The 23379-nt window shown below is 44.4% G+C and overlaps 1 protein-coding gene across 3 annotated transcripts in view; it reads left to right on the plus strand.

Annotated features, from left to right (window-relative positions):
* The first annotated feature begins 6391 nt into the window (after positions 1–6391).
* spaca6 (sperm acrosome associated 6) overlaps positions 6392–23379 on the plus strand; it is a 58078-nt gene continuing 41090 nt past the window's right edge. For all 3 annotated transcript variants that reach the window (XM_052494696.1, XM_052494694.1, XM_052494697.1), the window contains exons 1-2: positions 6392–6959; positions 17071–17139. The gene's annotated coding sequence lies outside the window, so the exon portion shown is untranslated. The remainder of the gene's footprint in view (positions 6960–17070; positions 17140–23379) is intronic.

Consider the following 23379-nt stretch of genomic DNA (forward strand, 5'->3'; position numbering starts at 1 on the left):
TCACCAGCCCGGTGCCACCTGTACCGGTCCCACGCATCAGGCCTCTGGTGCCACTCCACAGTCCAGTAAGTCCTGTGCCTCCTCTCCGCACTCGCCCTGAGGTGCGTGTCACCAGCCCGGTGCCACCTGTACTGGTCCCACGCATCAGACCTCCAGTACGCCTCCACAGTCCAGAGCTTCCGGCGACAGTTCCCATTCCAGAGCTTCCGGTGACAGTTCCCAGTCCAGAGCTTCTGGCAACAGTTCCCAGTCCAGAGCTCCAGCGACGGTCCACAGTCCGGAACCTCCAACAACGGTCTACAGTCCGGAACCTCCTGAGACGGTCTACAGTCCGGAACCTCCTGAGACGGTCTACAGTCCGGAACCTCCTGAGACCGTCTACAGTCCGGAACCTCCTGAGACCGTCTACAGTCCGGAACCTCCTGAGACGGTTTGCGGTCCAGAGCCTCCAGTGACAGTCTGCAGTCCAGAGCCTTCAGCCTTCAGCAGGGGTTCCCAGTCCAGAGCCTCCTGCGAGGTTTCCCAGTCTGGAGCCACCGGCGACGATCCACGCTCCGGTGCCTCCGGCGACAACCCACGGTCCGGTGCCTCCGGCGACAACCCACGGTCCGGTTCCTCCAGCGACGAGCCACGGTCCGTTTCCTCCGGCAAGGATCCACGGTCCGGAGCTTCCGGCGACGATCCCCGCACCAGAGCCGCCATGGAGGATGACGTATCTGCGAAACCCTTTTGGTTTCAGGTTTTGCAGCCGGAGTCCGCACCTTTGGGGGGGTACTGTCATGTCCTGACCATAGAAGGCCTTTATTTTCTATGGTGGAGTAGGTCAGGGTGTGACTGGGGGGGTGTTCTAGTTTATTATTTCTATGCGTAGTCTAGTTTTTGTATTTCTATGTTGGCCTGGTATGGTTCCCAATCAGAGGCAGCTGTCTATCATTGTCTCTTGATTGGGGATCATATTTAGGTAGCCTTTTCCCACCTGTTGTTTGTGGGATCTTGTTTTTGTATGGTTGCTTCTGAGCCCTACAAGGCTGTACGTTTGTTTGTTTGTTTCTCTTTATTGTTTTGTTGCTGGTTACGTTTAAAATAAATATGATGAACCCAAATCACGCTGCGCCTTGGTCTACCCATTATGACGACCGTTACAGTACAGTACCGTTCAAAAGTTTGGGGTCACTTAGAAATGTCCTTATTTGTGAAAGAAAAGCAATTTTTTTTGTCCATTAAAATAACATCAAATTGATCAGATATACAGTGTAGACATTGTTAATGTTGTAAATTACTATTGTTGCTGGAAACGGCTGATTTTTAATGGAATATCTACATAGGCGTACAGAGGCCCATTATCAGCAACCATCTCTCCTGTGTTACAATGGCATGTTGTGTTAGCTAATCCAAGTTTATCATTTTAGAAAGCTAATTGATCATTAGAAAACCCGTTTGCAATTATGTTAGCACAGCTGAAAACTGTTGTTCTGATTAAAGAAGCAATAAAACTAGCTTTCTTTAGGCTTGTTGAGTATCTGGAGCATCAGCATTTGTGGGTTCGATTACATGCTCAAAATGGCCAGAAACAAAGAACTTTCTTCTGAAACTCGTCAGTCTATTCTTGTTCTGAGAAATTAAGGCTATTCTATGCAAGAAATTGACAAGAAACTGAAGATCTCGTACAACGCTGTGTACTACTCCCTTCACAGAACAGCGCAAACTGATTTTAACCAGAATAGAAAGAGAAACAGATGCCTGACAAGTCCTCAACTGGCATTAAATAGTACCTGCAAAACACCAGTCTCAACATCAACAGTGAAGAAGCGACTCCGGGATGCTGGAGTTGCAAAGTTAAAGCCATATCTCAGACTGGCCAATAAAAATAAAAGATTACGATGGGCAAAAGAACACAGACACTGGACAGAGGAAGATTGGAAAAAAGTGTTATGGACAGACGAATCTAAGTTTGAGGTGTTCGGATCTCAAAGAAGACCATTCGTGAGATGCAGAGAAAATGAAAAGATGCTGGAGGAGTGCTTGACGCCATCTGTCAATCATGGTGGAGGCAATGTGATGGTCTGAGGGTGTTTTGGTGGTGGTAAAGTGGGAGAGTTGTACAGGGTAAAAAGGATCTTGAAGAAGGGAGTCTATCACTCCATTTTGCAACGCCATGCCATATCCTGTGGATGCTGCTTAATTGGAACAAATTTCCTCCTACAACAGGACAATGACCCAAAGCACAGCTCCAAACTATGCAATAACTATTTAATGGAGTGGCCAACACAGTCACCAGATCTCAACCCTATTTAGCTGATGTGGGAGCAGCTTGACCGTATGGTACGTAAGAAGCGCCCATCAAGCCAATCCAACTTGTGGTAGATGCTTCAGGAAGCATGGGGTGAAATCTCTTCAGATTACCTCAACAAATTGACAACTAGAATGCCAAAGGTCTGCAAGGCTGTAATTGCTGCAAATGGATGATTCTTTGACGAAAGCAAAGTTTGAAGGACACAATTATTATTATTATCTTCAGTCCGTGGCTTGGGTGGCGGAGGTCCTTGATGATCTTCTTGGCCTTCCTGTGACACCGGGTGCTGTAGATGTCCTGGAGGGCAGGCAGTGTGCCCCTGGTGATGCGTTGGGCAGACCACGCCACCCTCTGGAGAGCCTTGCGGTTGCGAGCGGTGTAGTTGCCGTATCAGGATGGTACGTGCTCCCTCTGCTGTCTTCTGAAGTCCACGATCAGCTCCTTCATTTTGTTGACTTTGAGGGAGACGTTATTTTCCTTGCAAGACTCCACCATGTCCCTCACCTTCTCCCTGTAGGCTGTCTCGTCGTTGTTGGCAATCAGGCCTAACACTGTTGTGTCATCTGCAAACTTGATGATTGAGTTGAAGCGGTCATGGGTGAACAGGGAGTGCAGGAGGGGGCTGAGTATGCACCCTTGTTGTGTCCCTGTGTTGTGAATCAGCATAGTTGAAGTGTTGTTGCTTACCTTCACCACCTGGAGGTGTGGTGAAGGAAAAGCATTCCAGGTGACTACCTCATGAAGCTGGGTGAGAGAATGCCAAGAGTGTGCAAAGCTGTCATCAAGGCAAAGGGTGGCGACTTAGAATAATCTAAAATATATTTTGATTTGTTTAAAACTTTTTTGGTTACTACATGATTTCATATGTGTTATTTCATAGTTTTGATGTCTTCACTATTATTCAACAATGTAGAAAATAGTACAAATAAAGAAAACCCCTTGAATGAGGTGTGTCCAAACTTTTGACTGTTACCATATATTACTGTGCTTTGAGTGTTGCTAGTGCATGCATGTAATAGCAGTCATTCACACACAAATAGAATAGTTGAATCTGCTCTTTTTGATACAGTACTATGTAGACATCAACATGTCTTACCTGCTTGTGACTCTGTAGGAGAATTAGCATAAGTCACTTTCTGGCACTCCTTTTTTGGCTTTCTGTTTCACCTCCCTGTCAATTCCAAGCTGAGCTGTTCATTCTTCATATACAATTTAACAATTGATAATATTCTCACCAATCAGACTATTGTAATTTTAATCTAGTCTTTAAACGAACTATATTATCATATGTGTGAAATGAGTTTCGATATAGTTTAGGTGTAGTTTAGATGGGTCATCATCAGCTGCAGATGCCGGAAGGGCAAGGGGAAAAATGACACATTCTGTTTGTGATATTAAGATTCTAACAATAATAGTGTGTTAGATTAGATTTATTTAGTTCTAGTCTCATAGTCAATTAATTATAGGCTTTTGGTTTATCACGTGTAGTTCTATAATTTGACCAGACAAGGTCTTCCTCAGGCATGGTTTGGATTGCCATCGTCATACTGTAGGACTCTTTGGGTTATCGTATGAATTACTTGTGGTTCTCTTCTGTATTTGGTATTTCTCCGGCGAGTAACCCTGTCTTTGTTTCATTACAATGAAGGAATGCAAAACATGTATAGCATCTCCCTGTGCATTTCTCACCGGATCACAGATCCTTGATCTGGTACTTCTAAACAACTGCTGGGAATTTGGAGACCTGACCTCAAATTCAGATCATTTATCTGCCATAGTTTGGGCATCAGCCACTCTATGAATCTGCCTGGTATCAATGAAGCCCACGCGCACACGGCCACATGCAACCTGCTTCGCCTTTAAAAACATATTGATTTCTCCAATTCGCAGAGAGCTTTAACGCGATCGATAGCCCTGGCCTTCCAAGATCAGCGGCTGTATAAGCATCCCTTCCCCTAACAAACACGCCCGTCTCTCTTCCCCTCAGGTAATGATTGTCCTTGGGCAGGAGAATAGTTTGTCTGCATTAGGAGTGAAGTGTTTCTAATGGAATTGGGTCTCTCTCCTCCCCCACCTCACCCCTCTTCTGGGTCTGTAGTAATGTGGTTATGCTCAGTGTGTATATATCGCTGCTTTAATAAAGGTGAGAGGGATTGGGGCACACCTCTCCTTTGACCTTTAACATCCACTTGGTTTTCCATCCCTCGCTCCTTCCTTCCCTCCTCGCCCGCCCTCCCTCTTTCCCCCAGAATCTCTGTCAGTATGGATCGATAACAGTTTGTATTTGCAACGCATTAGAGGCCTGCCTACCCCCGTGCTACATTGAATAAGGAGGCTGCCTGGTCATTTTGGTGCTGTGCGGTCAAATCACACCACCCAGATTGAATAGGTGATGTATGTTCCAGACGTTGTTCTCAATGATCGGACTCTGTATTATGTTTCATAATGTTCACACCTAGTTTATATTATAGCTCCTCCACTGTTCCTATCCATCCTGTTGTTATCGTATTTCCTCCTCCAGCCTTGTTCCCTGTTCCTCTGACCCAGTCTTATCCCTTAATGGTCAGTATGGGAAGGAAAGGTGGGAAAGGGCAACATGTATTAATGAACATTTGAACTACTAAGTGATATATGCTGGGCTTTGCTATTCCTGTTTTTATTACAATGTTCCTCAACAACAATTTCTTAGCACCAATCCAAACACTCTATAATGTACCTGTGGAGAACACCCTTCAACCAATCAGAATGAAGTATGCAACAAAGCCGTAGTTAGATCCTATCATCATTGGCTGATTTTACAGGCTGATTTTATATGCATGTTTATCAAAACACATGAATGTAAAAGTACATACCTAGTGCCCCTGAGATGAACCCTTTACATAAAAAGCAGTTGTTACCATGGTGATCTAGTGCTGTTTCACAAGTTACGGATAGCTTTTCTGTACAATGTATGATTCCATTTAGTAGTTTTAAACACACAAGTAGACATAGCATATTGTCTTTTTTCCCACCAGAAAGATTATTATGTCAACACTAAACTCATGTACCCTCACACACACCCGTGCGCCCATAACACGTGCACACGCATTCGCACGCACGCTCATACACACACACACACACACACACACACACACACACACACACACACACACACACACACACACACACACACACACACACACACACACACACACACACACACACACACACACACGGAGTCACAGACCAGAGTTTTGTTCAGTTGGGCCTTCTGAGTAAAATCACTTAAATTAAATACAGAAAAATGGATATGAATAAGAGAATGTACTGCTTGTAAACTTAACCTTGGGTCTTGAGTTGTATTTTTTTCCTAAATTGCACTTTGTTTTTGAAGTCTAAGTTTTTCTTAAAATAAATATGCGATACGTCAATGATGTAGAGGGATATCCTTACAAATTGATGATCCAAGATAGTGACATTTCCTGAGTAGTTGACCTGGTCTCAGCCATAACCTTGAATTCATGTTGACAAACCTTTCCCCTCCCCCTATGTGTAGTTCTCCCAGTCCATTTTTGCCCCTCCGTCTCTCTCTCTCTTTCTCGGTCTCGTTCTCTCTTTCTGTTTCTCTCTCTCTCTTTCTCTCTCACTATGTTTCTCTTTCTCCCATTCTCTCTATTTTTCTCCTTCTCTCTCTCTCTTGATCTCTCCTCTGTCTGTGCCTCTTACTAGCTCACCACCTGCCTGCTGGCTGTGTGTTAGAGTGTGCTGGGGGGCCAGCAAAGGGGAAATCGACTGAGGAAAGCTTTCAGAGTTCAAGTGCACGGCCAGAGAAATGTTCCTGAGTTGGACAAAGGGAGAGAGGAAGGGAAGGAGAAACGGGAAGGCAAGAGGCTGAACTATTGACAAAGCAGCTGAGGACGGGGGAGAGAGCATGAGGGTCGTTTTAAAAAATGGGTGAAATTGGAGAAAAAATTTCCATCCCCTCCCCTGCCCTCTCTCCACTTATACACTCCTCTTACCCTCCCCCTAAAATATTCTTTTCAGAACCACCCCTTTTCTCTATTTCTCTCGCCCTGTCCCTCCCTCCCTCTCTCGCTCTCTCCTCCATTCCTACTCCACTTGCACACACACACTAGATGACTGACGCCCTCTTACCCTCCCTCTGTCTCTCGCCCTCATTTTCTCTCTCTCTCCATGCTCTCTCCGCTACACCACCAATACTTTTTTCCCTGGCTGTGGCGTGTTTGTGCTTTAGCGAGTGTACAGCGAAACCAGTTCTGTGCTGATCCAGCGTGTGCGATCCCATGCACAGAGCCAGGAGCAGCGTACCTCTTGCCAACATCCTGCCTCCACTTTGCTGCCTTTTCTGCTTTGATTTCCTACTGTCTGCTTTTCCACCAGACCTTTCCTTTCTTTAACCCTCTGTTCTCTTCCAAGAATGATCTAGGAAGAGGGGAAAGAAATAAGAGAAAGGTGTCTGCGTGAAGGGGAGATGAGGAGGCAGAAAAGGAGAGAGAGAGGGGAGAGGACTAGAGAAGACTGGAGTTAGGCTGCAACACGAGAGGCAAAGCAACGAGGAGAGGGAGAAAGAAGAGAGCAACAAGGATCGAGGGATGATCGAGGTGGAATCAGGCAAAAACGCAGGAAAAGGGGGGAAAATATTGCCAGACTCATCCGACCTCTGCTGGTATTTTTCTCATCCTTTTGTTATTCACATACTTTCTTTTTAAGGGTTTCTGATTATTATGTTTCTCTATCTATCTCATGGGTTTCTCTTTCCATGTCTTCTAGGGTTTTCAGCGTTGCTTGTGATTCCTCTTGTTTTTAAAAAGTGTCTATGTCCATGTGTGTACTTTAGAACCCTTTCCTTCCTCCCGCTCCCATTGGAAGGTTTTCCTCCGTCCTTCCACGTTTCTCTCTCGCCCAAATGAAATGCCATGATTGCTTTTTTTAAATTGTAAGTTTTGATATTTTAGCTTGGATTTTCCCATTGAAAACTATGTTGGAAAAGGTGAAACTGAAATTGGGGCCCAGTAGTGAGGCCGAAAGGGAGGGAAGAAGGGGGGTAATTTTCCTCCGTTTTTTTGTTTGTTTAATCTTCGGGTGTATGGGTATGTAAGTGTTTTATCGTCGTAAGCTTCGTTCAATTATTGTATGCATATTTTCTGCACAGTTTGGAGTCATTATGATGAGTTTGACATAATATTTAACTGGTAAAAAGGTGGCATTGTGAAGTGAATGTAGTTCTATTATAGGGGTATCCCCATCGCCGCTCTCTCTCTAACTCGTTCCTCGTTCTCCCCTACTTCCTGTCTGTTTGTGTCCTCAATACATCTGTCTGTTAGTCTGTACATAAACACATCTCTTCTGAATGTGCTTCTCTATTTATCGACTAATACGGACGGCAGTCTAACTTACAGCAATCTCTGTGGGCCTTCTCTGTCCGTCCCCATGCTATTGGCTCCACCCTCGCTTCCACTGTTAGATTTGCACAAATCGGTGTGTCCCTCCATTCATACTTAATTTCAGAGGCCAGAATGTGTTCTGTGTGTACATGGATGTGTGTGTTATATTCTTATTCCATCCCAGCTCTTAGCCGCCCTGTACATCTCCATGGAGACCCGCTATGTGCTCTCGTCCCCCGTACCTCGGCCTCTTTGCGTGCGCACAAAGACACCCCCAGATGTCGCCCTGCCAGGGTGTAAAATTGGGGAAGGGACGGAGAGGGGGGTACCCCGATTGGGAGTTGTCGGAGGGTGACGGCGGGGATGGACGTGGTCCTGATAGCCATGGCTAAGGGGCTTTGTGTCTGAATGGAGGTTAAGCTGGGGACTTAAGTATGGAGCGCAGGCCTAGACACCCCACTGCTAGGCGCCTGCAGGCTTGGTTAATAGTGGGTAGAAGGGCTGAAAAGAAGGCCTGGCTGACTGGCTTTCTGAAAGGCCTGACTGAGATCTCTACTCTATTGTCTTATCAGGTGGACTGAAAGCACGGCGTAACGGTGCTCTCTTGTCCTTCCCCCAGTCTCGCTGAAGGTGATAGTCTATATGGTTTATACCATCATCTCAACACATAAGCAAACTAAGCCTTTATAGTTTAAGGTTTGTGTAAAACAAAAGAGATAATCATATGTTTACTGTATTTGCCGTTTTGTATTTTCATCAGGATGAAAAGCCATTGTACACTGTAGCACTTTTTGGAAATTAAAGTGTGTTGTTTGCTAGTCCAAAATCGCACAGTATCACACTATGACGACATGGTGGATCCACGGTCTCACACCTCATATGACAATAGAAATAAATGATAGAGAGGTCAGTCAGTGCTGCTAGATATACAGCCTGTGATGATGGAATGCCACAGATCAGTTACCAGCCGTTAAATATTTGAACCGGCTCTAGTTTGACGTCAGTTCCTCAGGCTCTCCCAGCCGTCTCAGCGTCAGTGCTGCAGTGGAGGAGGCCACAAATGTGCTTCCCTTAATGAAGCATTACTCATCCAGCACTATCAATTATACAACTAGTACTTGTCTGACTCTGAGAGGGGGTGGGCCTGCTACAGAAGGTACAACAAGCTACTGGGTCCACAATGGAGGGAATGACTGACTGACTGACTGGGGCATAGATAGAAAAAACAGCATGTGACCATCATTGATGCATTCCCACTCTCAGGGTCCGGGTGAGAGAACACCCCCCCTCCGGAATCATTGTTCCAGTTGTGTCACTATGTGTCTGCTTCAGCTTGACAAGGACACAGACCGCTGAAACAAGGCAGAACCAGACGAGCTGTGAGTTCTGTTTGGATTCATATTGCCTAATATGGGGGGGTCTGTTGGAGTTCCAGTACATTTTGGTCTGGGTTGGTTTAGGTTAGGTTAATTAATGGGTTAGTTAATCACTTAGACTTAGGCTGGAATATACTTTATGTATATCAGGGTATATACAGTATGTCCATCCCAGTATGAAATGAAAGCTAATATTTGAAATGTTTTGATTAACCAAATCAATTTCTGCCTACTAATCATTCATTCTTAGTTGAGATAATAGTCCATTCTTACTTTAAAGGTGAAAAGGTATTATGATAAGTCAGGTATGATGTATCCAGAATGTTTTACATTTTGATAGAACTAGAAAGCCTCTTTAACAACTCTTCATACCTCTTCTGAAGTATTTATGCCATTGTGTTCAGTAATTGATGTTCTAATACCTTCAAAAATGTGTTTTACCTTGAATTACACACATCACTTCAAATTACACCATTGTCATTGTTCGGACACAATATTACCTTCTCTCGGAGTCAGGGTCTTTCTCTTCATGGGCAACCCCTTGTAATTTGACGGGTGTATGAATGGCTACATTCTTGTGATACTGTACAGTTTTTACATTTTTGTGAAGATTGTTTAGTGTAGTTTTGTCCTGTATTTGCACTGTAGATTGAGGCAGTGGTAGTGGTGGTGGTGTGGGGGTTAAACTGTACAGGCGGGAGGAATGTGTTTCGAGTCAGCAGTGAGAATTCCTCGGTTCTACATTAGTAGGTCACAGCTTTGCCTCTTACCTCGGCAAACTCTCTGCTCTCTCTTCTCCCTCTCCACCATGTCTGTCTCTCTCCTCCCCCACCCGGCCTCCCTCCCTCCCTCCTTCCCTCTCTCTCCTGATCTTTCTCAGTCTCACCATGTTTCCTCCCCCTTCCTCCGTCCCTCTTTATTTCTTTCTTACTTTCTTTCTTTCTCTCTGTTCCCTTCTCTAGTTCTGATCCTAATCCTCTCCCTTCTCCCTCTCTCACAGACATCTAAGGCCCGAGGTGTTGGGGGTGGGTTGAAAGGGAAGCGAGACGGGGAGACTGTGTGTGCGTGTGTGCGTGTGTGTGTGTGTGTGCTGGTGCGCATGCGTGTGTTATATAAATCTAGCAGCACAGCTCTCACTCCTGCTTTCAGTGTTTCTAGTCCTCTATGATTAATTGAGCTGGGTTCCTGAGGAAGGGCCATTATCTATGTCACCAGATTCTACCTGTTCTTATCATCTAGTTTACATGACATCTTCCTCACATGTCCCACTGGACTATCGTGGTCAGTCACCACTGATTCAGCTCCCACTAACATTGATATTCATATTGCTGATCGTCACATGCCAGCATACCTTCCTGCTGAGGCAAAAATTCCAGAACTATCTCGGGTCCTCCACAAGACTGTCTGACAGACTGGGGGGAGCTCCCAGAGAAGCTTTCTGTGAAGCAAACAGAACACTATTAAGATGGCACACAGAAACATATACAACCATAAACATGGCATACACAGGCAGCGGCCGATACTGTCTATCAGATAACTCATGGCGTGTAGATTGTTGGTGTGGTGTGACTATGAGTCAGGCCTGCTGGCTGGCTGTCTGGCTGCCATATTGACACGGCTCACAAGCCTTCACAGTCTACTCCTATTTTCTGCTCAGCTATGCTCTGCAGTACCATTGGTGGCGCTAGCCGGCCGTATTCACAGAGAAACACCCTTTGGTGCTATGTGCCCTAGTGCCAGACGGAGAGAGGTGGGGAGGCGAAGAGGCAGAGGAAGGGTGGAGGGGAATAGAAGGGTGGAGAGGAGGAAGGAAGGAGGGAAGGCGAAGAGGCAGAGGAAGGCAAAGAATGGTGTCAGAAGCACAGGGAGGTAGTGCTGCTCAGTTGGTAGAGCATGGCGCTTGCAATGCCAGGATAGTGGATTCCATTCCCACAGGGGACCAGTATGGAAAAAAAGTTAATGTACGCACTCACTACTGTAAGTATCTCTGGATAAGAGTGTCTGCTAAATTACTAACATGTACAGTGAGGAGAACAAGTATTTGATACACTGCCGATTTTGCAGGTTTTTCTACTTACAAAGCAGGTAAATGTCTGTAATTTTTATCATAGGTACACTTCAACTGTGAGAGACAGAATCTAAAACAAAAATCCAGAAAATCACATTGTATGATTTTTAAGTAATTCATTTGCATTTTATTGCATGACATAAGTATTTGATACATCAGAAAAGCAGAACATAATATTTGGTACAGAAATCTTTGTTTGCAATTACAGAGATCATACGTTTCCTGTAGTTCTTGACCAGGTTTGCACACACTGCAGCAGGGATTTTGGCCCACTCCTCCATGCAGACCTTCTCCAGATCCTTCAGGTTTCGGGTCTGTCGCTGGGCAATACGGACTTTCAGCTCACTCCAAAGATTTTCTATTGGGTTCAGGTCTGGAGACTGGCTAGGCCACTCCAGGACCTTGAGATGCTTCTTACGGAGCCACTCCTTAGTTTCCCTGGCTGTGTGTTTCGGGTCGTTGTCATGCTGGAAGACCCAGCCACGACCCATCTTCAATGCTCTTACTGAGGGAAGGAGGTTGTTGGCCAAGATCTCGTGATACATGGCCCCATCCATCCTCCCCTCAATACGGTGCAGTCGTCATGTCCCATTTGCAGAAAAGCATCCCCAAAAAATGATGTTTCCACCTCCATGCTTCCCGGTTGGAATGGTGTTATTGGGGTTGTACTCATCCTTCTTCTTCCTCCAAACACAGCAAGTGGAGTTTAGACCAAAAAGCTCAATTTTTGTCTCATCAGACCACATGACCTTCTCCCATTCCTCCTCTGGATCATCCAGATGGTCATTGGCAAACTTCAGACGGACCTGGACATGCGCTGGCTTGAGCAGGGGGACCTTGCGTGCGCTGCAGGATTTTAATCCATGACGGCATAGTGTGTTACTAATAGTTTTCTTTGAGACTGTGGTCCCAACTCTCTTCAGGTCATTGACCAGGTCCTGCCGTGTAGTTCTGGGCTGATCCCTCACCTTCCTCATGATCATTGATGCCCCAAGAGATGAGATCTTGCATGGAGCCCCAGACCGAGGGTGATTGACCGTCATCTTGAACTTCTTCCATTTTCTAATAATTGAGCCAACAGTTGTTGCCTTCTCACCAAGCTGCTTGCCTATTGTCCTGTAGCCCGTCCCAGCCTTGTGCAGGTCTACAATTTTATTCCCGATGTCCTTACACAGCTCTCTGGTCTTGGCCATTGTGGAGAGGTTGGAGTCTGTTTGATTGAGTGTGTGGACAGGTGTCTTTTATACAGGTAATGAGTTCAAACAGGTGCAGTTAATACAGGTAATGAGTGGAGAACAGGAGGGCTTCTTAAAGAAAAACTAACAGGTCTGTGAGAGCCGGTATTCTTACTGGTTGGTAGGTGATCAAATACTTATGTCATGCAATAAAATGCAAATGAATTACTTCAAAATCATACAATGTGATTTTCTGGATTTTTGTTTTAGATACCATCTCTCACAGTTGAAGTGTACCTATGATAAAAAATTATAGACCTCTACATGCTTTGTAAGTAGGGAAACCTGCAAAATCGGCAGTGTATCAAATACTTGTTCTCCCCACTGTACATGTAGTGGGGTAGAGACGGAGGGAGGTTATGGTAAAGAGGAGAGAACAACTAGAGAGACAGAGAGGTGATGTCGGACCCCGCTACCTCATTTCCCTCCTGCCCCCTGTTCCACATTGCATTGTGTCCCGGCAAGTGCTCTGTGTTTGATGTCTGTGTATTCAGAGAGACACAGCTCTCTGAACTACATGTATATCTCTCTGCCCTAATCTAGATCTACCCTAATAACTATGCCATTGTGTGACTGTGTATATCTTATAGTGGCTGGCTGGACTGTCATGGACGCTGGCCCGTTTCTGAGTTCAAACTCCCAGTTCCCACTGTCATGGCTGCAGAATCCCCAACTTAAAAGACTGTTGTGATACCCCCTGTACAATATTGTGACAAAGCAAACCAACTTAGTAGTAATTGATTGTGAATCGTGAAGTAAAGCCTCCTGAGTGTGTCTGGGCGGTTGGTTGTGGTGGAGTTTCTGTGGGGGTCAGGGCTGGGAGATGAAACGAGAGCCTGGGGTTGGTCACTTCATGCTTCAGAGGTTCCTCAGAGAGAAGGAGAGGTCAGGAAAAGACCCCAGAACAAACACCAGACGCATTGTTCAAGTTCAAGGTAAAGTTGAATGGCACTTTTCATTCCGTCTATGCAGCTGCCCTCTTCCGGCTGTGGGCTTTTTTGTAAAAGTGGTATTAATTGGGGGGAAATTGTGCTGTTGGGTCAAATCAGACATTTGTGTTATGATAGCATAATTGAGGAGCAATTAGGTCAATATTAATTGCATTTACACATCTTACTATTTAAAATAGCATGAGGGCTTGACCATGTAGCGTTTGGATGGCTACATGGCTCAAAGAAGCAATCAGACAATTCTATTTGAAAGTGTGTTTGGAGGTAAGTCAAAAAAGGTCAGCATTTTACTTTTCAGAATAGCTATGGAAATAGATTTATTTCCAGAGATTTGATTGGAAATTTGAAGGGGACAGGCCTGGCCCTCCCTCCACGAGGGCTGACCCGTGCTCAGCTGCAGTGTGTCTATCCGTGCCCTCCCAAACCTCCCAGACCCCAGACAATGGGTCAGATGTCAGGCCGGGAAATACAACACTTCCCCTTCCCCTCCTCTTCTCTCCTCCTCTACTTCCTCCTTCCCCCTCTTCTCTCTTCTCTCTGTTGTGTCTAGTGGCTCGTCAGGTGCTGTTCATTAACCCTTCACAGGGGACTTCCCGTCCCGTCCCCATCCCGCCCTCTGTCCGAAAATATAACCTTTCTATTTAGCAATTTGATATTTTGTCTTTTCAGGAAATGTATTGCGTTGTCTAGGCCTGTTCAAGATGACTATACTATAGGAGAATAAATCACCAAAGAACAGAACTGTATAGACAAGGTAGAATAGACCCCAACCCCCTAAATTCCGCACACTGCTTATGTATGCGGTAAAGCCCTTGCTTTTCAAGGCTGTAATTGATGGTTTTGTACTCTCTGACTCTGTGCACTGTGCACACGCGCACACACACACACACACACACACTGAGGCACATAATTCTGGGTCTGAGTCACCTCTTTAACAGAAAGTCAATAACAATACAGGAATGATTAATCAGGCCCTTTATTCCCCTCCTCCACTCTCCCTCCCTCCCTCTCACTCCCTCACTTCTCTCAACCCCACTCTCACCCTTTCTCAGCTAACTATTGATCTGAATGCATTTGCCTCCCATTTATCGCTCTAAACTCCCCCCTACACTCCCCTCTAAAGTCCCCCACTGCCACTGCAATGAGCAGCAACAAAGACCCTCTCACACAGGAGAGTCTGACACACACACACACACATAGACACACGCACACACTCCATATGTCAATTTGTGTGTAAAATCGTGTTAATTGCATTTTATGTAAAATTATGCATTTTTTTTGCCCATTTACTAGTCCAACTAAAGCAGCATGTTCATATAGGATGTTTGCACAGCCACACATATGCACAGATTGCTGAGGGAAGTGTGAGGGGAGTAGTCAGAAAGTCCAGTAGTCAGAAATCGGATGTATGTTAATAGTATAATATAATACATGCCATTTAGCAGATGCTTTTATCCAAAGCGATTTACAGTCATGCATGCATACATTTGACATATTAAGAGGGTTAAGGTTAACTTCTGCAGTGTAGTGAGCACTCATCACCTTTTTGTGTAAAACACACTAAGCTTTATACCAGAGTAACTACCTATGTGATCCTCATTTTAAGTCTACAGTTATACATTACTACCTAATTCAGAAATCATTTGTATTAAATAAGACGTTTGGTAGAATGGACACTGATTTATAAAGCTTTACGATGTTTTGGGGATGCAGGTGCACTCTAAGCCTCTATGCAGGCATGTGTGAGTGCGTGTGTTTCGCCTCAACCTTTGCAAACCTGTTGCGGGATTGAAAATGGTTTGACTGACAGCTCCTTTGACCCTCCCCCCATCCCCTAACCATTCTAGATGGTGGCAGTCAGGTTGCCATGACACCAGACTGTTTTGTCTGCCCTTTGACCTCCCGAAGGGGTGCTGTGGTCAATCAGGCATTACATTTGAGGGGCGAATGGTAGGGGGAAAGAGGCAAGGGGCGAGGGGCAAGTAGTCGAATGAGGGGGGCAGGGGGGTGCATTTCCTCTCTAAAACCGAGGTACAAAAGGTTCCTCTATACATACGCTGTGTACACAGACATGGAGATGGAGAGTCGTGGGGGGGAGGGAGGCATACTGAGACAAAGACACATGTGCACACAGACATGAAAGCTCGCTCGCCCTCTCTCTCTCTCTCTCTCTCTCTCTCTCTCTCTCTCTCTCTCTCTCTCTCTCTCTCTCTCTCTCTCTCTCTCAGGGAGGAGGGTAAGTGAACTAGGATGTGTGTCCCAGGTGGTGGAGGGGGTTATTATAGTCATTGTGCCTCCCAGTCCGGCCAGCTGAAACCGTTTGGCTGCTGTGCCGTTTGAAGTTATATTTATCAAGCACAAGCAGGAGGCTCAGCTTATACACCGAGATCTGTGTCTTCTAATGATTCAGAATGGGGAGGAAAGGACACGTGTTTGTTTAGATGGTAAAGTGAGGCTTATTTTGATATTAGGGATTGGACATGTGTGCAGATGTGTGTCCAGATGCTTTCCTGAAAGATCAAAGAGGGAGAGGAGGTGTGAATCAGATTATATTTCAACACCCTACATTTATGATACTTCAAATACCATGAAATATCTGTTTTTTAATGCCTATATATTTGCCCAAAACATCCCATGTCATTCCCTGAGTAGTACTTTCAAATTTGCGTATGATTGTCAAAATTCTTCAAGTGGCCAATTAAATCTGGATAACCTGTACAAAATATTGCCATTTTGCATTGTGCTGAATTAACCAATGATTAAGTAAATCAACCTGGCTAAATTTTATAAATGCATTAATGAAAGCACTTGAACTGAATGAGACAGGCACTGTAGATGCTGAATGTGGATTTGGTTGAAGTTCTGCATGTGACATTTATTCTGATTAATTTACACTCTATCTATAGTGCTGTATTTCTGACCTCCTTGTACAGATCACACAGCATAGCGTTGATAGATGATTGTTCATTTCATTATTTTGCCTGTTTATTTACTGTAGATGGTGATAATTGATTGTGTAATTGAATCATTTTAATTGCAGCTGTGTTTGCCTGCTTTTCATTTCCCTCATTAGCAATGACCTTTTTCTGACCCATAGAAAACAGGGCATGGAACGTTTCTCTGCTCTGAGCCCATATACTGGTGTCAAAATATTGACATTGACTATTAAAAGTGCATGTCACCACCATGGCCCGAATCTGTGTACGTTTAAAAATTGGTCCTCATATTTGGCACGTTGGTTTAACGTGCCGTGTCAGATGCTGAGACAAAGAAAACCCGTCAGAGCTCAGGAAGTTAGAGGAAACTACTTCCCAGTGGTAAATTCTCATTTCATATTTCCATTTCAATCATACTACTGATGTATACTGTAATGTGTCGTACTGAACCATGTGTTTATCTATCTTCTGAAGCTGAGCAGTTAGAATTGACGGTGATATTTAAAATGTCACACTGTCATCATAATCACTCCAAAAAACTGGCAGTGGTATTTGAATGTGGGTATTACGTTAAGTAGCTGTGCAATTACTTACTTGACACTTGGATGAAATTGAAGCTGTTATGATTCATATGTTATGAATCTCCGCCCCTCTGGAAAGAAGTTGACTTATAATCTGTTGTCTGGAATATCTACCTCATTCAAATAGAAATATCTCACTCATCGATCATATGACTGGAAAACAACACTGTGTTTTTCCACAGCAGCTATGGTGCTGCACCTCTACAGTACGTTTCTCTCTAAGCCCTTGTGACTCTTTGTGTTTCAGTGTGGGGACCGGACCCATCACCTGACTGCCCTCTCCTGTCTTCCTGGTCCTCAGCAGAACAGCCATGAGGTAATATCCTCTCCTCCTCTCTACCTCCATCCATCATTCCATCCCTCACTCCCTGCACCCTGGGTCTGGGTCGTCATCATCACTTCTAACACCCATCAGTCTTTTAGGTCTCCTGTTTCTCAATCTGTTTTATCTTCTGTTTTCTGTCTGACAGACAGCTGTCTTGCTGCCTCTATAGAAAAGCTCTACTATCCCATCTGCTTTATGGAGAACCAGGTCTCTTCACCTCCCTGTTTCTGGCATGACTCATGACTCATGACTCATGACTCATTCTGCTGTGGTGACTACAGTTTGCTTATGAGACTCCTGGATTCTATGGTTTTAACATAGCTGTCTATAGTCCATGTACAACAACTAGACTCCTGTATTCTATGGCTTTAACATAGCTGTCTATAGTCCATGTACAACAACTAGACTCCTGTATTCTATGGTTTTACCATAGCTGTCTATAGTCCATGTACAACAACTAGACTCCTGTATTCTATGGTTTTTACCATAGCTGTATATAGTCCATGTACAACAAATAGACTCCTGGATTCTATGGTTTTACCATAGCTGTCTATAGTCCATGTACAACAAATAGACTCCTGTATTCTATGGTTTTTACCATAGCTGTCTATAGTCCATGTACAACCAATAGACTCCTGTATTCTATGGTTTTTACCATAGCTGTCTATAGTCCATGTACAACAAATAGACTCCTGTATTCTATGGTTTTACCATAGCTGTCTATAGTCCATGTACAACAAATAGACTCCTGTATTCTATGGTTTTTACCATAGCTGTCTATAGTCCATGTACAACCAATAGACTCCTGGATTCTATGGTTTTACCATAGCTGTATATAGTCCATGTACAACAAATAGACTCCTATATTCTATGGTTTTACCATAGCTGTATATAGTCCATGTACAACAAATAGACTCCTGTATTCTATGGTTTTACCATAGCTGTCTATAGTCCATGTACAACAAATAGACTCCTGGATTCTATGGTTTTTACCATAGCTGTCTATAGTCCATGTACAACAAATAGACTCCTGTATTCTATGGTTTTACCATAGCTGTCTATAGTCCATGTACAACAAATAGACTCCTGTATTCTATGGTTTTACCATAGCTGTCTATAGTCCATGTACAACAAATAGACTCCTGGATTCTATGGTTTTTACCATAGCTGTCTATAGTCCATGTACAACAAATAGACTCCTGTATTCTATGGTTTTACCATAGCTGTCTATAGTCCATGTACAACAAATAGACTCCTGTATTCTATGGTTTTACCATAGCTGTCTATAGTCCATGTACAACAAATAGACTCCTGTATTCTATGGTTTTACCATAGCTGTCTATAGTCCATGTACAACAAATAGACTCCTGGATTCTATGGTTTTACCATAGCTGTCTATAGTCCATGTACAACAACTAGACTCCTGTATTCTATGGTTTTTACCATAGCTGTATATAGTCCATGTACAACAAATAGACTCCTGTATTCTATGGTTTTACCATAGCTGTCTATAGTCCATGTACAACAAATAGACTCCTGTATTCTATGGTTTTTACCATAGCTGTCTATAGTCCATGTACAACAAATAGACTCCTGTATTCTATGGTTTTACCATAGCTGTCTATAGTCCATGTACAACAAATAGACTCCTATATTCTATGGTTTTACCATAGCTGTCTATAGTCCATGTACAACAAATAGACTCCTGGATTCTATGGTTTTTACCATAGCTGTCTATAGTCCATGTACAACAAATAGACTCCTGTATTCTATGGTTTTACCATAGCTGTCTATAGTCCATGTACAACAAATAGACTCCTGTATTCTATGGTTTTACCATAGCTGTCTATAGTCCATGTACAACAAATAGACTCCTGTATTCTATGGTTTTACCATAGCTGTATATAGTCCATGTACAACAAATAGACTCCTGGATTCTATGGTTTTAACATAGCTGTCTATAGTCCATGTACAACAAATAGACTCCTGTATTCTATGGTTTTACCATAGCTGTATATAGTCCATGTACAACAAATAGACTCCTGGATTCTATGGCTTTAACATAGCTGTCTATAGTCCATGTACAACAAATAGACTCCTGTATTCTATGGTTTTACCATAGCTGTATATAGTCCATGTACAACAAATAGACTCCTGGATTCTATGGCTTTAACATAGCTGTCTATAGTCCATGTACAACAAATAGACATGACTAGAGCCATGCCTATTTTCTTCTCAACCTACTGCAACATTTGATTTGAAATTTCAAACTCCACATTTGAGTAGAGAAACCTAGAGAAGGTTACTATCCTGTAGTTTACGTAATGTAATGCATCCCGACTGGGAGGGGCCAGGGGCACGCCTGGCACACCAGCCTGGCCCGGGCAGAGATTGACAGCTGTGCCCTAGCAACCATTGGTTTGGCACATTGCCAAGCCGCCAGGGGTTTCCAGGGAAGAGGTTCCCATGGCAACGTTCATTTTGCCACTTTGGTTGGCGTACTTACAAGGTTGGCGTTGGGCAGATTAATGTGTGTTACAGCAACGCAGCTCTCAGCTGGAAAATCAAATGCTTATTCCAGCAGATTGGAGCTCTACCCGTCTGCACGGCATTACCATGGCGATTTTAAATGACATAGCTAAATTAGTCCCATCTGATGGTATTTTACGCAGTAATCAAGGAGTGGCATTAGTGGCTTATAATTAATCAATTCTTTACCGTATAAAGTCTAACAAGGATGTTTGAATTTCAACCCTCATCCAGTAATGTATCAATTCATTAAACGTCAAGGAAATAGTACAAGCTGTGAATAACATTTTAGAGATTGATTTCCAGCAGACCAGACACTGCCCAGTAGCCTGTCTTCAATTCATTAACCGTTTTTTACAGTCTCTCCATCTGACTGCGCTAGACGGTGCATTCACCACGAAATGTCTCTCCCATTCACACATCCTCTGGATGCACTGAAGGATCAAATCAAATCAAATTTTATTTGTCACATACACATGGCTAGCAGATGTTAATGCAAGTGTAGCGAAATGCTTGTGCTTGTGCAGTTCCGACAATGCAGTAATAACCAACGAGTAATCTAACCTAACAATTTCACAACAGCGACAAGTGTAAAGGTTGAAGAATATGTACAGAAAGATATATGAATGAGTGATGGTACAGAACGGCATAGACAAGATGCAGTAGATGGTATCGAGTACAGTATATACATATGAGATGAGTAATGTAGGGTATATAAACATATAAATGTGGCATGTTTAAAGTGGCTAGTGATACATGTATTACATAAAGATGGCAAGATGCAGGAGATGGTATAGAGTACAGGATATACATATGAGATGAGTAATGTAGGGTATGTAACCATTATTTTAAGTTGCATTGTTTAAAGTGGCTAGTGATACATTTTTTACATCAATTTTTCCAATATTAAAGTGGCTGGAGTTGAGTCAGTATGTTGGCAGTCTGATGGTCTTGAGATAGAAGCTGTTTTTCAGTCTCTCGGTCCCAGCTTTGATGCACCTGTACTGACCTCGCCTTCTGGATGATAGCGGGGTGAACAGGCAGTGGCTCGGGTGGTTATTGTCCTTGATGATCTTTATGAACTTCCTGTGACATCGGGTGGTGTAAGTGTCCTGGAGGGCAGGTAGGTTGTGGGCAGAGCAGTTGCCGTACCAGAAGGTAATACAGCCCGACAGGATGCTCTCGATTGTGCATCTGTTTGAGTGCTTTTGGTGACAAGCCGAATTTCTTCAGCCTCCTGAGGTTGAAGAGGCGCTGCTGCACATGTGTGGGTGGACCAATTCAGTTTGTCTGTGATGTGTACGCCGAGGAACCTAAAACTTACTACCCTCTCCACTACTTTCCAGTCGATGTGGATAGGGGGGTGCTCCCTCTGTTGTTTCCTGAAGTCCACGATCATCTCCTTTGTTTTGTTGACGTTGAGTGTGAGGTTATTTTCCTGACACCATACTCCGAGGGCCCTTGAGTTGGAGGTGTGCATGGCCACGCAGTCGTGGGTGAACAGGGAGTACAGGAGAGGGTTCAGAATGCACCGTTGTTGGGCCCCAGTTTTGAGGATCAGCGGGGTGGAGATGTTGTTACCTACCCTCACCACCTGGGGGTGGCCCGTCAGGAAGTCCAGTACCCAGTTGCACAGGGCGGGGTCGAGACCCAGGGCCTCGAGCTTGATGACGATTTTGGAGGGTATTATGCTTAAATGCTGAGCTGTAGTCGATGAACAGAATTCTCACGTAGGTATTCCTCTTGTCCAGATGGGTTAGGGCAGTGTGCAGTGTGGTTGCGATTGCGTCGTCTGTGGACCTATTGGGGCGCTAAGCAAATTGGAGTGGGTCTAGGGTGTCATGTAGGGTGGAGGTGATATGGTCCTTGACTAGTCTCTCAAAGCACTTAATGATGACAGAGGTTAATGCTACGGGGTGGTAGTCGTTTAGCTCAGTTATCTTAGCTTTTTTGGGAACAGGAACAATGGTGGCCCTCATGAAGCATGTGGGAACAGCAGACTGGGGATTGATTGAATATGTCCGTAAACACACCAGCAAGCTGTTCTGCGCATGCTCTGAGGACGCGGCTGGGGATGCCGTCTGGGCCTGCAGCCTTGCGAGGGTTAACACGTTTAAATGTTTTACTCATGTCGGCTGCAGTGAAGGAGAGTCCGCAGGTTTTGGTAGCGGGCCGTGTCAGTGGCACTGTATTGTCCTCAAAGTGAGCAAAGAAGTTGTTTAGTCTGTCTGGGAGCAAGACATCCTAGTCCGCGATGGGGCTGGTTTTCTTTTTGTAATCCGTGATTGACTGTAGACCCTGCCACATACCTCTTGTGTCTGAGCCGTTGAATTGTGACTGTACTTTGTCTCTATACTGATGCTTAACTTGTTTGATTGCCTTGCTGAGGGAATAGCTACACTGTTTGTATTCGGTCATGTTTCCGGTCACCTTGCCCTGGTTAAAAGCAGTGGTTCGTGCTTTCAGTTTCGCGCGAATGCTGCCATCAATCCACAGTTTCTGGTTTGGGAATGTTTTAATAGTTGCTGTGGGTACGACATCGTCGATGCTAATAAACTCGCATACCGAATCGGCGTATTCATCAATGATGTTGTTTGACGCAATGCGAAGCATATCCCAATCCACGTGATCGAAGCAATCTTGAAGCGTGGAATTAGATTGGTCGGACCTGCGTTGAACAGACCTGAGCGCGGGAGCTTCCTGTTTTAGTCTCTGTCTATAGGCTGGGAGCAACAAAATGGAGTCGTGGTCAGCTTTTCCGAAAGGAGGGCGGGGGAGGGACTTATATGCATTGCGGAAGTTAGAATAACAATGATCCAGGGTTTTACCAGCCCTGGTTGCACAATCAATATGCTGATAGAATTTAGGGAGTCTTGTTTTCAGATTAGCCTTGTTAATATCCCCAGCTACAATGAATGCAGCCTCAGGATATGTAGTTTCCAGTTTACATAGAGTCAAATAAAGTTTGTTCAGGGTCGTCGATGTGTCTGTTTGGGGGGAATATATACGGCTGTGATTATAATCGAAGAGAATTCTCTTGGTAGATAATGAGGTCGACATTTGATTGTGAGGAATTCTAAGTCAGGTCAACAGAAGGACTTGAGTTCCGGTATGCTGTTATGATCACACCTCGTCTCGTTAATCATAAGGCATACCCCCCTGCCCCTCTTCTTACCAGAAAGATGCTTGTTTCTGTCGGCGCGATGCTTGAAGAAACCAGCTGGCTGTAATGACTCTGATAGTGTGTCTCGAATGAGCCATGTTTCCGTGAAGCAAAGAACATTACAGTCTCTGATGTCTCTCTGGAATGCTACCCTTGCTCGGATTTCATCAACCTTGTTGTCAAGAGACTGGACATTGGCGAGTAGTATGCTAGGGAGTGGTGCGCGATGTGCCCATCTCCGGAGTCTGACCAGAAGACCGCTTCATCTGCCCCTTTTACGGCGTTGTTGTTTTGGGTCGCCGGCTGGGATCCGATCCATTGTCCTGGGTGGTGGGAAAAACACAGGATCCGCTTCGGGAAAGTCGTATTCCTGGTCGTAATGATGGTGAGTTGACGGTGCTCTTATATCCAATAGTTCCTCCTTACTGTATGTAATAAAACCTAAGATTACCTGGGGTACAATGTAAGAAATAACACGTAAAAACACTAAATAGTGCATAGTTTCCTAGGAACGCGAGGTGGCCATGTCTGTCGGCGCC

This window comes from Oncorhynchus keta, chromosome 34 (assembly GCF_023373465.1).
Source record: "Oncorhynchus keta strain PuntledgeMale-10-30-2019 chromosome 34, Oket_V2, whole genome shotgun sequence".
Lineage (NCBI taxonomy): Eukaryota > Metazoa > Chordata > Actinopteri > Salmoniformes > Salmonidae > Oncorhynchus > Oncorhynchus keta.